Source organism: Streptopelia decaocto (genome assembly GCF_964273445.1).
Source record: "Streptopelia decaocto genome assembly, chromosome: 8".
Classification (NCBI taxonomy): Eukaryota; Metazoa; Chordata; class Aves; order Columbiformes; family Columbidae; genus Streptopelia; species Streptopelia decaocto.
In genome coordinates this window covers 4,981,916-4,997,956 of record NC_138662.1, presented here as the reverse complement: position 1 = coordinate 4,997,956, position 16,041 = coordinate 4,981,916, and positions in this window count along the sequence as shown.

The following is a 16,041-nucleotide window of genomic DNA, read 5'->3' as shown; positions in this document are numbered from 1 at the left end:
GCTGCAAAAATAAAATCAGGTTAAAAAAAGAGGGTTTGGGGATGACAGGGGGTGGGAGCAACTGTTACTTGAGTTTAACAAAACCATTTTGCTTTTCCCCTGGGAAATGCTGGAATAAAAAAAACCACACAACATAAAAAACCCCTCACCCCTCTCGAAGTTGACATTTTGAAACGAAGCAGCAATTTTCTCCTCCACTTAAAATGTCATCACAGACTCTTGCTTAAAAAAAGGCAGCCTTCCCTGAGTGACATTTTAAGAGGAAATGTTGACTTAAAAGCAGAAGGAAACCCCCCAACCCATGCAATGAAACATTTTGAGCTGCAGTTGAGACTTCTCACAGGGAAATCAATATTTTTGCAGAAAAAAAAAAAAATTGCAAGTAACTACAGATCTTTTGAGGATTGATTTCCCACGGGACAAACCTATCCTTGAGGCAAGACTTCAGGCCACTCTCTGCCAGACCTGCATGGGAAAGGATGGAGCAGCATCACTGTTCTGTCCTGGAAGAAACAGCATCCCCAGCCCTTCTGTGTTTGCAAGACGGTCTGGGCTCTGCCTAGAGATGCTCTGCAAGATCCGGCTGTGCCGTGCCATGTTGTGCCCCCTCCAACTGCAGCTCTTCTGCCGGGTGGGGTTTGACCAGGAGCAATCTGTGCTTGGGCTCTCCCCCAGCTGCAGTTATTGTTGCCTGAGTTCTGTTTTTTTTAATAACCCATAATATTAGAAGCCTGCCCAGGGGAACAGGGGGATTATTGGCAAATATCACTTCCCATTTGCAGAGCTTCAAGGGGCTTTAGCCACATGGATTAGCCAGGAAGAGAAAAAGGGGGACACAAACCACTGGGCTGGGACAGACCAGGGCTGAATCCTTTTTAACACAGGGCTGCAGCAAAATCCCACAGACAACAAGTATCCTCCAGCCACTGAAGGAGGGCCGGGTGGGAAGGGCTGCAGAATCCTAATTAGCTCTTCGATATTAATGAACTGGCGCTGAAGCAAACAAGCCAGCAACAGCAGCTGGCACAGCTCCTGCCACCAGCTCCCACTCCCAGCACTGGGCTGCCCACACAAGGGGGCTTGGTGACACAGGCCCCAGGGTGGGGGACAGACAGGGACACAAGGAAACAGAGGGGACATGTGCTACCGTGAGTGATGAGCCACAGAGGCTGGGGCAGGGGTGCAAAGTATACAGGATTAGAAGAACCCATGGTGGGCCATGCTGTCACCACCCTGGTCCCCATCTGCACAGCTGACACTGGGAGATGCCACCACTTGCACAGGGACACCCACCTTGCCAGAGGCTTTCTGTGAGACCAAGGCTGAGTCTCTTCCTCCTCAGATGAAGCCAGCAGCACAGGGATGGGGCACCCCATCACTAGCTATGCCAACAGGTGCCTGCCAGCTTGGAAGCTTAAAAGCCAGCACCTGGAGACACAACATGTGAGAATAAATCCTTACACTGAATATCTGTGCCTCAGTCCCTATTTAAGGGCTCCAAAAGCCTATGGTGCACTCAGCAGGCAAACCAAGAAGAACCATAGGGCAGAGCCAGGCTGTTGGGGACATCCTGCAATATTAATTAACACTATTAGTTATTAAATACCACTGGGCGGGGAAGGACCATCTCCCTTGCCCAGGGAGAGCCAGTGACTGACAGCACCTTCCTGTCTCCAAGGCCAGTGCATGCTAAGGAGGGGTGAAGTGGCTCCCCACGTATCACCCCCAGCAGCCTGGGTACAAGCCTGGGAACCACCCACCAGTAGCTGCTGGATACACAACTCGAACACAGCCCCATCACTGACAGGGAGCACCCAAAGAGCACGAAAACTCCTAGGCACAGGGGTAAGCCCCGCAGAAAGCCACCCCAGCCTCAGCACAATGCGAAAACCAAGAAATACAGGCAATTCTATGCAGCACCGTGACCTCAGGCACAGCCCTTGAGCCTCGCTCACCTCCTGCCTTTACCAGTATCTCCAGCAGCAAGCCCAGCCTGGGAGGACACACAAGTCTTGTCCCAGTGCCCAGCTAACTGGGTTCCACTTGCCAGCACAGCCCCACCAAGCTCACAAAATACATTCCACCCTTCCTCACCCACATTAACCTCTTATAAACCCTCCTGGAAAGGCAGGACTCACTGTGTGCTGTGCTGAGCCACCAGAAGTTGATTAAGTCCTAATTAATTGCATTAAGGTCAGCCAATGTACTCTGTTAAGGAAGAAAGCCAATAATTAAACTCCACGTGGGGCATGCTTCTGCCATCAGCTCCCCAGCTGCAGCAGCAGCGCTGGGCTCGGCGGGGTCACAGCCAGCACTGCTCGCCAGCACATGGCAGTGGCAGTCGGGGAAATAATTAAGTGCTAGGCATAAAACCATCAGCACTTCAGCAGCCCGTTGACAAAACCCACCCAGCATGGCTGGCCAGCAAGGCTCAAGGTGGAGGGGACTGCTGGGGGACACTGGCTGCATGGAAAGCATCCTCTGCCGGGAGCCCTGGGGAGGATGCAGCTGTGTCTGGCCAGGCTGCTCTATTTGCTCGGTGGTGCTGGGGCAAGGAGAGGGGCAGGGGCTGGTATGGGTAGGGAAACCCTGTGGGTGCCAACAATAGAGTTTTGTGTCACCCAGACACAAGCACCTGCCTCAGTGCTGGGAGCCAGCCAGGGGCACCATATGGAGGGAACCTGCCCCTCACCGTAGCAGTGCCATCTTGGCACAGGGCCAGCCTGGCTGGGGATGTGGCCCCCAGCATGCAGAGGAGCCTGGGTGCTGAACTGTGCAGGATGGGGCCATGGAGCCCTGCCTCCTCCCATTGCTGGTCCAGGCTGAAAATGCAACCGCCAGGCACAGAGGTGCTGGGTACAAGATGGGTATGAGCCTCACATTGTTCCCGGCCACCCTGTCCCCAGGTGCTACATGCCCCGAGAAGGTGAGGGTGCTGCAGTGGAGCCCCAGCCCTGAGCCAAAACCGCGCCTGGCCTCAGGGCTTTGGGAGGAAGCAGGGAGCAACGGGGCAGCATGAGCCATTCCTGGAGCAAGGGATGGGGTCTGGAGGCTTCTGGGGAGGGCAGAGGCACTGGGGGCTCGGGCGGTTCAGCTCCCCCCCGGCAGCAAGCTCATTTACGGCTTTTCTTTGCTCCCAGCTGAAAAAATAAAGGCCAAGGTAATCTGCCTGCCTGTCCCTCTTTGTCTCTGGGATAATAGCAGCCAGCACAGTGTGGAGCCCCCCGGGGCTTTGCAGATTACAGCTTTCAGAGATGTCTACAGTGCCTGGACAAAAATGAGAGGTGGTGGAGCAGAGCAGGACGACGGCAGAGATGTCACAAGGTCACCCGCTCCCTGCCTGCCTAACTGCATCTGCCCTCTCCTTCCCCTGCCACTGGCTGGTAGGACAATGGGACGGTGGGTGACAGGATGGTAGCTGGGTGATGGGAATGGCAGAGGGCTCCTCCGGGCTTCCCAGCTCTGACGGCTGACCCTCCACTGAGGGCAGAGTTATGAATATTTCACAGAGGGTTTTTGCTTTATAATTTACACTTCACTGATTCTGATAATTACACATCTGACCCAGGCGGGGGGTGGAACAGAGGCAAAATCACGTAACCCGCCACTGTAACCGTGGCAGCGTGAGCTGCTGCTCTCGTACTCACAGCGACTTGTTTGCAAACCACCTACAGACCCGAAATGACTGGCTGCAGACATGCGGGATTCACTGTATAGGGTTGAGCAGCAGCTGGCTTTTCAATAACTCAAAGGGTCAAGACACGAGAGAAAAAATCCCAAACCAATTCTCCCCTTTCCCATTAGTTTTGTCTGGCAGGAGGCGTCTCAGCCCCAGCAACGAATATCCGCTCAGGAATGTCTCGTGTCTAAAAGAAAAAAAAAAAAGGAGGTGGGAGGAAACCCTACGCCTGGCCTTCTTTCCCTGTGGCTGAGTTCAAATGGCTTCAAGAGGGCAGGCAGGGGCTCGCAGCACCTTGTGCTGGCGCTCAGCGGCTCGGGTGCAGGCAGAGCGGCAGATCGGGGAGGACATCATCCCTTCTACGTCCCTCCCCCCGGCTCTCTGTCCCCGCTGGGGCTGCCCACGCCAGCCCCGGGTCATCACCAGGCTCCTGCTCGTCCCCTGCTCGCCCTCCCTCCCTTCACCGCACACGTCACCTCCCCGCACTCAGCCCCTGGCGCTGGTGCGGCGGTGCCGACATGGGTGAGCCATAGGGGGCCTGGCCAGCACGTCCCATGGCACGGGGCTCGGTGCCTGCATGCTCCACTCTCACACAGCCTGGGTTTATTTAGGTTATCAAAACCATTTGGTGCCTGAAGCCACAACAGTATCCTCCAAAATAAACTTCATGGGGATGAGGCATCTGTGTGGGTGTTTTGTAGACCCTAGTGTGTATGTGCCTCCCAAACGCCCTGCATGCCCTCTGCGTGCCACCCACCCCAGCATCACCTCTTTCCCGTCTTTCAGAGCCAGCCCCAAGGCAGAAGAAACCAGATGGGGCAGAGGGGAGAAGGAGGCACCAGAAAATAAAACCATGGCTAAACCTGCGGTCCTTGACAGTCCAGCTCCAGACTCGGCAGACCTCACCGCTCCTCTGCCTCCGTTGCAGTTCCCACACCTTCACCTGGGCACCCCGTCCCCTCGGGGTGGCACCCACGCCAGCTGCCTCCCAGAGTGACCCGCAGCATGCCGTTGAAATTCTAGCTCCAGCCTCCATAGTAGACGGAGATAAGGACAAAACTACTCCCTGGCTTATAAACAAGGGGCCAGATTCTGCTGGCAGCATCTGGCAGGCGACACCTGAGCCAGCGAAGTCAAACCCGGCCACAGAGCAGCTCCGTGCAGGGATCACAACCAGGACCCGGCAGCCTGCCCGCGGTATGGGGAGCGGGAGGCGCGGGTCAGTCCCAGCTTCTCCTTTTACCTGGGGCCAGTGTGAATCCCAGCAGCGCAGGAGCAGCAATGTGAAGAGAAGGCTGTTTGGGGAAACAGGATCCCCTCCTGGGGATGGTATCAAAGACACATGCAAAACGGAAAATAAAAGACTGGCCCCCCCGTCCCCCATCCTTGTCCCTGCTCCAGACAAAGACAAACCTGGGCATAGCAGCGCACACATGAAACACAAACCTCCCTGAGACTCCAGGCCAACCAAGGTCCCCCCCAGCCCCATGGGACCCCCAGAAACCAGCACCATACACAGACCCAAGTGACAGAGATGCCCAAACTGAGACATGGAGAGTGCAATGAAAATTGTGCTGGGAGAAAAAAACCACCCTGGGGAAAGCAGCGCCAGGGAGGTACCTGTGTGATCTGCAGCCAAACTGCTGGTGCCCCTCAACTGTGGGGCATCCCAAAACCACCGTCCCTGGGAGGTGACCGGCATTTACTGGGGCAAGTGGCTGTGCCCCCTGCTGAGGACCACGGCTGAAGGGTGGCAGGGGCTGCCACTGGCTCCCACGCCACTCGGGCAGCATCGCTCTCCAGGGGCTTGCTCTGCCAGGGCCAACTTTACAAGGGAAGCAATTATTTCTTTTCTTTTTTTTTTTTTTTCCTCCCCAGCTGAAACAAAGACAAGGGCTAGAATGAGTGAGAGCACAGATGAGAAAACAGGCTGGGGCAGGTGGGGAGGGGGATCTGGAAAAAAACCCACACAAACCCACGGATCTTGAAATAAGAAGGCAGGATAAAAAAGAGATCGGAGGCTGCAGAGGTAGACATGAAGAGAGGAGGGTAAAAAATTGCAGAGGGAAGAGGCGGTAGCCGTGAGCTGAGTGGGGAGCTTGTCCATGTCACATGTATCACACCCTTGGGGAGTCACCGGCCACCCCGACAGCCCTCCAAGGCCACCCAAGGAGATGCTGTGCCCCCACAGGGAGTCAGTCCCTCGTGGGTCAGGGCTCTGCAGGGGGAAGAGGGTGCAGGGGAGACAAGGGCTCAGCCCCGCCAGGGCACCGCTCCTGCATCCCAAGGGTGCTCCCCACTCGGGTGGGCTCTCCACCAGTCTTCCATGCCCCCACCATGGTGGCCAGCAGAGTGACCACTGAGGACATGGGGGTACACAGTGAGTGGCCGAGGGGTCCCACCGAGATGTCCCTCGGATCCACCTGCCACCAGGCTGCCAGCACCCTGCGCCCACGCCAGCCCCCAGCATCCCACGACCCCACTTTCTGTAGGGCACCCCAGGAGCCCCCGATCACCCCGAGATGTCTCCTGGACCACCAGTCCCCCGTCCCCGGAGCCTTTCCTCCCCGGCCGGGGAGGCAACCGCGTCTCTCCCCGCTGGCTCCCGGCACCCTCCGGCGGCAGGATCCGACCCCGGCTCCAGCCCAGCGCTACCGGCCAGCGGCGGCCGCGGGGGTGGCACGTACCGGAGCGACCCCCGGGCCGGGCTCCTCCGCCGCCTGTGCCCGGGGATGCTCCCGCCAGGAGCGGTACCGGCCGGGCAGGATCCGGCGCCGCTCCCCGCCCTCACCCCGAACGCAGCGAGCCGAGCCGGGCCACACCCGCCCCGCTGCCCGCTCCTGCCCCCGCAGCGCGGTCCCCACCGCCCGGTCGCGGTCCCGGTGCTGGTGCCGGTGTCGGTCCTACCTGCGCGGCGCCGTCGCCGTCCCCGTCCCCGTCTGCAGCCGCCGCCGAGTCGCGCTGCCGCGGGGGCGGGCAGCGGAGAAGGAGGGGGGGCCAGTGCCCCCTCCCCGCCCCCGGCCTCCCCCCGGCACCGCCGGTCCGCCCTGCCCTGCCCGGTCCCGGCCCCCAGCCCCGGCAGCGCCGGCCGGGGCTCCCCGCCCCCTCCGTAGCCTTCCCGGCCTTCTGGCCCCCCCGCACTGCCCTACATTCCCCCGGGACCCCCCACCCGCGGGACCGCCCTGAGCCTGGGCAGGAGCACAGTGGGAGCAAAGCCGGGATGGGGGGCATAGCACAGATAGATGTACAGAGGGAGAGGAGCCCAGATGGGGAGCACAGCCAGGGAGGGGAAACAGCTGGGGTGTGGGACACAGTCCAGGATGGGGGGCAAAAGGGGAGCACAGCCCAAAACGGGTATGCCTACCCTAGGAGAAGGACCAAAACCATCTCAACCAGGACAGAGCATCATCCCTGGCATCTTCCCCACTTGCTCCCCACGGAGCCATGGCAGGTCCAAGGAAGGGGCTGCGACTGTTCCCACACACATGGCAATGGGGTGCTGCAGGTGTATCCCACAACAGTGCTCCAGCCCTGGGGGCTGGGGCACACACAATTCACCAAAAACACACACATGAGGGCACCCCTCCATTCCCTCAAGTTTGGTACCACCATCTCTGCCTGATACTTCCAGGCAAGGCAGCTGCCACCTGTCCCCTGGGTGACACCTGCTCAAAGGGGATGTTGGGGCTGGTGTTGTATCCTCTTCACACACGTGCCTTCACCTTTGATGTCTCACAACCAATTTGCCTCCCTCTTCATGTCCAAGGGCTGGGGCCAAGCCAGTGGAAAATCGAAGTGAAAGCGCAGATGGCAGCCAAACTCAGGCCCGCCAACCCAGAGTGCTCTCTTTCATGCCAGGCAGAGAGGTGACAGTAGGAAGGGGACACCAAGCTTGCAAGACACAGACCATGGCTTCCCTTTTGCCTGTGCCAGTCTAAGGGCAGCAGCTTCATCCTAAAACTATGAGAGAAAGCGGTGCTTGGGGCTGGGGCATGGTTTAAGGATGCGGGTGGTTTGGACCAACATCCCTGATCAGCAGCTTCCCCAGAAGCTCCCCTTTGCCCTTTCACGGTGTCCTGCCCACTCCCAGCCCCACAGCACTGCTGGCTGGAGTGTGGCACAGCAGCCAGGCTCTGAGCCGTGACAGCAGAAGTGGCCCTCACCCCCTGGAGAAGGATGGGGACGGGGAGTGTGGTGGAGCTGCGTCCCACCAGTGCTGACAGCCCTGGGCTTTGCCTTCACACCCTGGCTTCACCCACACTCCCCTGCCCCTTGTGTCCACAGGTCCTGGGCGCAACCTATGCCCTTCCTCTAGCATTAATAAAGCCATTAATTAACTAATAGATTGGAGACACAGCTCAGAAATGCTGCTTTGCAAGTGAGCTGGAAGCGCCTCAATTCGACTCACAGTGATAAGCAAGCTCAAGGAGGCAGAAGACATTTTAATGCTGGGGTGGCTGTTTAGTATAGGCAAATCCTTCCCTGGGTCACTTCTGAACTCCCCACGCCTGCTGAGCACAGACCTGCAAAGAAAAACCCATGGTAGATGAGCTGGGTTTCCCAGGAGAGCAGCCCGAACAGGGAGCAGGAGCCGGGGCCACCGCGCCGCACAGAGCCGCCTTTCATTACAAAGGGCCGAGAAGCAGCTCGGAGCTGCCAGCAACACCGACACGCTGCAAGAGAGGATTTTTCAGGCTGATGCAGCAACAAAGGCAGTTAAATCTAGCCAGGTAAGAGGCTTTTGAGGTTAGTTGGCTGTTGCCACAGCACAGGCTTTTTTTTCTTTTTTCTTTCATTTCCTCTTTTTTTTCTTCTTTCTTTTTTCCCCCCTCCTTTTTTATGGAGAATTATTTTCGGTAATCTGCACGTTGCTGCTTGTTGGGCGCTGGAGCAGAAGTAAGCAGGTAAGCAGCACTTTCATCCCCAGCCCTGCTTCCCACCACGGCCGGGACTCCAGCAAGGGGCTTTGAGCCTCAAAGGGACACGACGCAGCTGGGCCAAGGCAGCTGGAGCAGCACTAAGCTCCCAGCAGCTGGGAATTGCTTTTTTTTTTTAACCAAAGTGATGGCAGTGGAAAGCTACCTGGAGACGAGCAGCTTTCACACCAAACACCTGCTGCACTGGCGGAGGTTTGGTGCCATAAGGCATCACTGGGCAGTTTGGGGTGCAGACAGCAGGGTGCATCCACCACCTCCACCTGCCTGGAAAGGTCAGGGGGACAGGGGCATCCCTGGCACGGGGAGTGGGTCCGAGAGGTGACCTGGTGGTGTAGGCTGCGCCTGCGCTGTGCTGTGGGTGGCACCCACTGCCCGGTTCCTCCTGGCAGGGCAGAGGGGTGCTGGGAGTGGGAGAAGCCACCCCTGACACCTCACACCATCTCCCCATGGGGACTCCAGCATGGGGAGAGGCAGGGGCTGTGGTCTGGGGCTGGAGGATGCTCCTGTTGCCGGCTCCACGGGGATCCTGAGTGGTTTGGGTACCTCGGTGGGATATTTTGGGGATGGACCAAGATGGAGCACAGACCTCAAAGCTTGTTGGAGGCCAGGAGGGTGTTTCCAAAAGGATCTCTGTCCCTGGAGACCTGCAGAGCAGCCCTGATCCTCCCCAGGGAAACACTGGGCCAGGGTGGCCTTCGCTCTGCGTGGCTGCATCCCATGGTTCAGCCGGGTGGAGGATGTGCCAGTGGCACGTGACTCAACATCTTCTCCTGGTGCTTCGCATCAGCAGGTGGGATGTGAAATGAACCCAAAGCTTTAATGAGCTGTGCCAGCGGAGGCAGCACCAGCCCAGCGAGCTGTGCCACCGCACAGGGAGCTGCGGCCCCTTGCCATATGGGGTTGTGGCTGCGACAGGGGTTGTCCACAACTCATCTCCCTGATGGAGCTCATAATCACGTCCTTCTTCTGGTAAAAGCTCCTCAGACACCTCCCCACCAAGCCCAGAAGACCCTGTGATGACCCAGCCAGTGCAACAATGCGGTTGTGCAGACTCCATCCATCCGTTTGTGATGCCTTTTGCCTCACCCCAGGCCACATGATGACAACCGTGGTACCCGTTGCTTCCCACTGCCATGTACCCACACCCTGCTCCGGTTAACGGTGTGAGGAGAGCACCCCATCACACTGTGCCACCCTGCACCCTGCCTGGGGACCTCGTGCCCTTCCTTGGCACGGAGCAAAGGCAATGGAGGATTTCTCTTCCTCCCCATTCTCCTCGCCCAGCTGGCATCCGCCGCTGCAACAAGATTAAGCCAATTGCACTGTTATTTGTTTCATATTTAATAAGGGCTTGAGGAGCAGATCTCCCAGCAAGCCCCTGCTATCAATCAAACCTGCACAGAGTCCCTCTTCATGCCTGCCTTTCCAAGAAGAAAGAAAACAAAATTGGACTAATTTATTATTCATTCGTTCATTAAGTCCGTATTAACCAGATATATTATAAAGGAAAACAGGATTGCGCCTTTTGATCAGTGAACTCTCCACTCATGAATATCCATGAGGCTCCTCCAGCCCCGACACCTCTCCCGCGTGCAGTGCTGACGGCGGGTGCTGGTGCCGGGCTGGGCCCTGGCACATGTCTGGGCTGGGAATCTGCTCTTGGCTCTCTCCACTCGCACAGCATCAGGGAGCAGCTGTGCCATCCCATGGGTCTCTGGAGCTCAGGCCACCCATGGAGGGCAGGGGGCCGATGGGGACACCGCAGGAGGCATGGGGGTGATGGGCTCCCCTCCCGCCTGCCTGGGGCTGAGCAGGGAGCTGAGCAGGTGTTGTTTCCACGGTGTGAAAAAGCAGCATATGTCCCCAGTTCGCCAGCGCACGGCAGTGAGTGGTGATGCCCATGGCTCCCCCAAAGCTGCGGGATGGCAGAGCAGGACCCCAAGGTGCCAGTGATGCCCTGTGGGACCAGCACAGGACCGCAGCAGCGTGTCCCCAAGCCCCTTGGTCCAGCCCATGGAGGACCAGGGCCCCGGGTAGCTGTTGTAGGGACTGGCTGGCACCAGGTCATAAGCTCATGGCAATGTGCGCTCGAGCGAGACAGCAGCATCTCGGGCAGTGGCAGAGCACGGGAGAGCCACATCCCAGCCATGCAGGGTGCTGGATCCCAGCCGCGCACCCCACAACAGCACCGGGCACACACAGAGAGATGCCAGGCGGCACATCTGCACGGATGTCCATACACCCATGCAGCCGGACCCAAAAATAGGTTGGTTTAAAAAATGCATCACTTTGAAGTTATGTAAATGCAAAGCAGTGGCAAAAAGAGCATGCTGGCAAAAGGTTTCCTTTTTTTTTTTTTTCCTCCTTGCCAGCTTCCTCTGGTTAAAATTGGGTTGCAATTCATTAATAAAGGAACAGTTGTACTGAATAAGCTCCCGTGCTTAAATCAGGACAGAGAAGCGTAATTAACCCAGCTCCAGTCTGATGTGATGGAAGAGGAAAATGCTCTTCTGTTTTGGTCCCTGCTCTTAGAAGCCCGCTGCGTTCTCCCAGCCTCTTGGGAATGGAGTCGAGCTTATTTAAAAATGAAGCTTGCAGCCTGGCGGAGCGGGTTCATGTATATATATAAAAGCTGTCATGATGATATTTTATTCATACCCCTCTTCCCCTTCCCTTTGCTTGGAAAATCCAGGAGCAGCCAGCAGGCAGCTTGGAGAGAGAGAAAGCAAGAATCTCCTTTTAAAAATAAATTACAGATGCAAGTCACATTAGTTGAAGCCCCACGAGGCAGCGGATTCCTGAGCACCGGGGCTGGCACCAGCAGCTTGGTCAGCCTGGACCAGGCACAGCGGCTTCTCAACCCGAATGCCACCCCTGGGGAGCGGGAGGGGACAGGTGGCGTGGCTTTGGCATGGGGGTTACGCTGCTGATTTATGTGAGCTGAGGACATGACCTCACTTCTCCAATTGGAGCTAGCGCTTAAATTACGGCCTAATTACAGATGGGGCCATGAGGAGCTCCCACCGGTGGGTCCCATGGATGGGATTCAACCTGCCTTTCCTGGCTCAAGGCAAGGGGCCTCCTTCTCCACTTATTTTTTTGGGGCTGAATTTGCCACCTTTCCCTGTGGCGGTTTGTCTGGGTGAGCTAGACACCGTCCGGCCACTGTCGAGCTGGCACGCTGCTCTGCATGTTGATGCAGCATCCCTGCGGCTCAGAGCTGTTCTGCCCGGCCTCGCTCCCCCTTCCTCCGCTGCTGCTTTTCTCACCTCCTGCAAAAATAGCCATCTGGTTGTGTGGGAAGGTAAACTGTATTTTGGGTGGTCTCGGGGTGGGGAAGAGCTGCCCACAATGAGGGGGTTGGGTAGGCTGTGCTGGGGCAGAGGGATCCTGCAAGGCAGAGCTGGACATGGTGATTCATCGAAAGCAGGAGTGCTGCAGGAGGGTCCTGGCATGCCATAGGGGACAGGAGCTGCTGAAGTCCCCATGGGACCAGCTATGGCCCCATCAGCATCTCCTCTGCTCCTGCTGGGGTGAACTGGGGCGATGGCCCAGAGGGATGTGGCCAGCCAGCACGAGTCTGCGCAGGAGCAGCCCTGAGATGGGGACACGCAGAAGCACCTCTGCAATGGGGACACATAAGAGCATCCCTGTGACAGGGAGATGCAGGAGTATACATGTGACAGGGACAAGCAGGATCTGCCCTGCAATGGGGACACACAGGAGAATCCCTGAGACATCGGTGTGCAGCAGCATCCCTGTGCCATGGGGCTGCCCAGATTCCCACTGCAGCCAGCTGCAAGGGCTCTGCCCCAAGCACGGAGCTGGAGCAGGGGTGGCACTGTCCCATGGCACCGCTGCCCTCACCCCCATCAGGGACCTCCCTAGGGACGTTCTTCTCCATGTTTCTTCTGCTTCACCCCCTGTGTCCTGCGCCTCTTTCCCCTCCACAGAGCCCTACTTCAGGGGACTTGGGGCTGCAGTAGGTTTATTATTCGTGTTGATTCTCAGTGCACCGGGCATGCTGAACCTTGCCATGCCATCAACCCATCACACACCTTGTGAGTGGCCGGGCTGGTACCCTGGGTATCAGTGTGGAGGAGCAGGGGCAGCATCGCTGGGGCTCTTCCTCCCCTGCCACACACCTTGGAAACCCTTGGTGGGGTAAGCTGGAGGAGGCACAGGGTGATGCTGGTCGGCCCCTTTGTGGCAGAGATGTTTCTGGTGAGGAGGAGAATGAAAAAAAAAAGGAAATCAGTGTTTGTTTCTTTTAGAGAAGATTGCTCTCTGCGCGCTCCATGTATTTAGTTATTATTAAAGGGTTGTTTTGCTGTCAGTGAAAGCCTGCAATTACAGGCTCTCTTTTTTTTTCTGGCTGTCACTACTATTCCCCATGAATGCATTGCCCACAATTTTAGCATTTCTGCATTTCAATGTAAAAAAACCCCAAAACAAAAAAACAAAACAAAAAAAAACCCCACCACCACCAACAAACAAACAAAAAAAAAACCCACACAAAAACAGATTTGGGTCAACACTTTTCACATATGTACTTCTGGTTTTGCTTGTCCCCAAAAAACACATCATTTTGGGGGCTCAGACCAGAGCAGGATGTAGCTGTGCACTAGCAGGGGTTCATTGCTCTTTCCCCCCTCACTTGCTCAACCTGTATCCCTGCAGGCAAAAAGCTCACAGGAATCCCACCAATACCAACGCTGTGGCTGGTAAGCCAACACTGCCTCATGCCCTGTTCCCATGGGTGCTGCCAGGGAAAAAAATATACCTTTTTCATGGAAAAGCTTTATAAATTCCCCTTGATTAAATAACTAACAGCTGATGGCTGGAAACACGCTTCATGCCCTGCACCTGTCTGTGGCAGCTCCGCGTTGCACCTCCGGTGCCGAACATCCCTTCCCTGGCCCCACGTGGTGTGGGACACCCCCAGGTGGAGCAGCATCCCCACGGGAGCCAGGGATGCACCATATGGGGCAGACCCAGCTCTGCCAGACCCCGAGTCCTCGATGTGCCTGGAGGAATTCCCCTAAAGTTCATGGGGATGTGTCTCCTCTCTCCGAAACCCTCCTCCCCAGCTGTATCACCACTAATCTAATGTGGCTAATTTTAAACGAATCTGCCCTCCCTTGACATGCATCTCCCCGTGGCATTGAAATTAAATGTAGGCTGTAATTTGGCATTTGAGAAGCGAAAGGGATGGTGGCCCTAAGGGAAAAGATAACAGCTTGGCTGTTTGTGTTAAATAGCTGTCTGCGAGCTTCAAACTGCAGCCGGAGATCCAGCTCGCCGGTGGGCAGGCTGCCAGCCGCTGGCCTGCTTTTGGCTACAGCTCCTGTGCAGCAGGGAGCCCTGTGGGGGGATCACAGCCCTGACTCTCCCACCACATCTCACAGGGAATCTGCTTCTTCCACACCCTCCATGGCTCCTGCTAAAACTGTCTTGCAAGCTCCTCGCTGTGGCAAGGGTGAGTGTCCAGGGGGCACAGCACCGGGCAAGCACCAGGGATGGGTACACAGCCCTGGGGAAGGAGAAGCAGCTCTTCTGGGACACCTGGAAACCTGGCATGGGGCAACACAGCCTGGCTGGGACATCCCAGCTGCATGTTGCAGGTTGCACATTGCATGTTGCGTGGTGAGGACAGCCCATCAGGGACATTCCTCTGGCACATTGCACCTTGTACATTGCACCTTGCATATGGCACGGTGGGGGTGGCTGGGGTGACATGGGGCGACACAGAGTGGGAGCAACTTGCGCCAGGGCCTAGAGCAGCTCCGGGCTGATGTGACACTGAGCAGGGAATAGTTCCCACCAACCCAAGCAAGCTTGAACCCTGCTGGCAACGGGAAGTGTAACCTCAGCCACCGCCAAATCATAGAATCATTTTAGTTGGAAAAGACCCTCAAGATCACCAAGTCCAACCATAACCTAACTCTGGCACTTAACCATATCCCGAAAAACATCATCTATATGTCTTTTAAACAACCTCCAGCCAGTGACGCTGGATTTGGTCACAGCACAGGGGTCTCTAGAGTGGCTCTGGCCCCAGCACTGCATGTGGAGGAAAGCTGCCTGGCACCCAAGGACTTTGCTTTAAACGAAGCTTTGCCTTGCTCGAATCAAATGTTTCTCTTGGCCCGTAACAAAAATTAATTATAATTTCAAGCTCGTTTTTTTGTTGCTGTTGTTTTAATGGATGTTGTTAATAAAAGGGAGACTTTGAGATGGCCATTTCGAGAGCAGAACATGCCTGTTTTGGGGGCAGTTTGTTTTCAACCAGAGAAATTCGTCAAGCGGTGGGAATTTGCCTGTGCTCCCTTTCCACAAGCTTCCCCTCCAGCTGGGGGTGCCTGCCTGGGACAGAGACCTCCACCCCCAAAACGGCTTTGCAGGGGACACTGTGACAGGCAGTGATGGGGTAGAGGCAGATGTCCCCACAGCCAGAGCTGGTTGCAGCCCAGGAACAGGGTTCCATGATGGGGTGGGTGACCTGATGCACCCCACAGACCCCCGACTCCCATGGGAGACCCAGCCCACCCATCACCATCCATCCCTCTGCCCTCCTCTTCCTCGCTTGCACCCCGTTGCCATTTCCCAAGAGCTGCTCGTCCCTCCCAGCCCTTTGTACCGCTTGCCTCCATCCTCCCCTTTGTTTAGCATTTTAATTATTTTAATTACTTTGTTTGCCAGCTTATCGCAGCGCTCAAACCCATCTGCATGCACACAGGCAGACACACAGACTTTTATCTCCAGCCCGCCGTCAGCCCTATTAGCATTTTTTGCTCCATCGTTTGGTGGAGGAAAGGAGAAATTAGCATTTCTGCCTGGGCCAGTGGGGCAGGCATCACCACCGTCCCCCGCCTCACAGGGTCACTTCATTCTTCCCAGAAGAATGGGACTAATTTATCTCTTCCCCTCCTTGTATCCATTTGAAATGAGAGATTAAAAAAATAACCCATATAAAGCCCAAGGTGGGGGGCAATGCTGTGCCCTGCTGTGGGGGTTCCCTCCCCAGGGAGGTGGCTGTGCCCAGGTGAGATGGGTGTCATCCCCAGGGAGCACCATTGGGTCACCAGGAGCAACTTGACTTTGGAAAAAAGCTTTTTTCTTTTGAATTCAGTTGCCAAAAATGCCACTTGGCTGGGGAGGTGGGGGGCAAAGGTGGAGATGCCAGACCTGACAGCAAGTGGGAAGGGATGGGAACATGATGGGGGGCTGCAGCCCCCTGTTAAAACAGCCACGTTGCTACAGCGGTGAGTGCTTTTTGGGTGAGCTGCATGGCTGGAGCCTCCTGCTCTCCTTCAGGGACAAATGACAGATTTCACCACTGGAAACACTTTTCCAGCATCCTCTTAGCGCTATTTAAACGCTGCTCCCAAAGAGACCCGGCCACCAATAAATCTGTATCAGCTC